Raw genomic sequence first — 833 nt, 5'->3', positions numbered from 1 at the left:
TATATATATATATATATATATATATATATATATATATGATATTATATATGCCAGTGCTGCCTGACTGGTCCCATGCCGGTGGCATGTAAAAAGCACCCACTGCACTCTCAGTGGTTGGCGTTAGGAAGGGCATCCAGCTGTAGAAACCTTGCCAGATCAGATTGGAGTCTGGTGCAGCCTCCTGGCTTGCTAGTCCTCTGTCAAACTGTCCAACCCAGGCCAGCATGGAAAGCAGACGTTAAATGATGATGTTGAAAAGATGGAGGTGGAAATAGCGCAGAAGTAAATCTAAGACATTTCAATTTAACCCATTGCTTGCTATGAGCCCCGTTTGGGGATATACTAAAAACAGTCTCACTGTTGGTTGTTCGTTGTATTTAAAGTGAATTGCTTATGTACGTTGCATTTGTAGAGGTGTGTTTAACAATATTTAATCGTTAAAGTTTGTCATTATTAGCTCTGGTTAATTCTAGAGGACATTTTATGTCATAAATTGCAGTTTTTGAACTACAAAATTATTGACTGTTTTGAAAACGTTTTGTTTTTATTTTTTGCACTTCCCACCTGTATTATTCATTGATATTTCATATCACATTCACATTTGATACTAGAGTTTCAAAAACAACTAAGATGTTTATTATTGCAATTGAATAGAAAAGGATAAATATCCCTTTTTTTTCAGTGATCCCCATTTCCGAAAAATCATAATTTCCAAAATAATTCACATATGAAGAAAATTTGAATACTATATATTATTTTTACTCCTAAGACACATGGCAAAGCCAAAAAATATGAATAAAAAAACTTAGCAGTCAATGAGTTAAAGAATTTAA

The 833-nt window shown here is 33.6% G+C and overlaps 1 protein-coding gene across 2 annotated transcripts in view; it reads left to right on the top strand.

Moving 5' to 3' along the window:
- Positions 1-833, top strand: part of LOC106869626 (structural maintenance of chromosomes flexible hinge domain-containing protein 1) — a 76,582-nt gene that overhangs the window by 20,473 nt on the left and 55,276 nt on the right. The window lies entirely within an intron of this gene.

The sequence above is a fragment of the Octopus bimaculoides genome, chromosome 3 (genome assembly GCF_001194135.2).
Source record: "Octopus bimaculoides isolate UCB-OBI-ISO-001 chromosome 3, ASM119413v2, whole genome shotgun sequence".
Classification (NCBI taxonomy): domain Eukaryota; kingdom Metazoa; phylum Mollusca; class Cephalopoda; order Octopoda; family Octopodidae; genus Octopus; species Octopus bimaculoides.
Note: the sequence above shows the minus strand (reverse complement) of the source record. Positions and strands in the feature narration are given on the sequence as shown.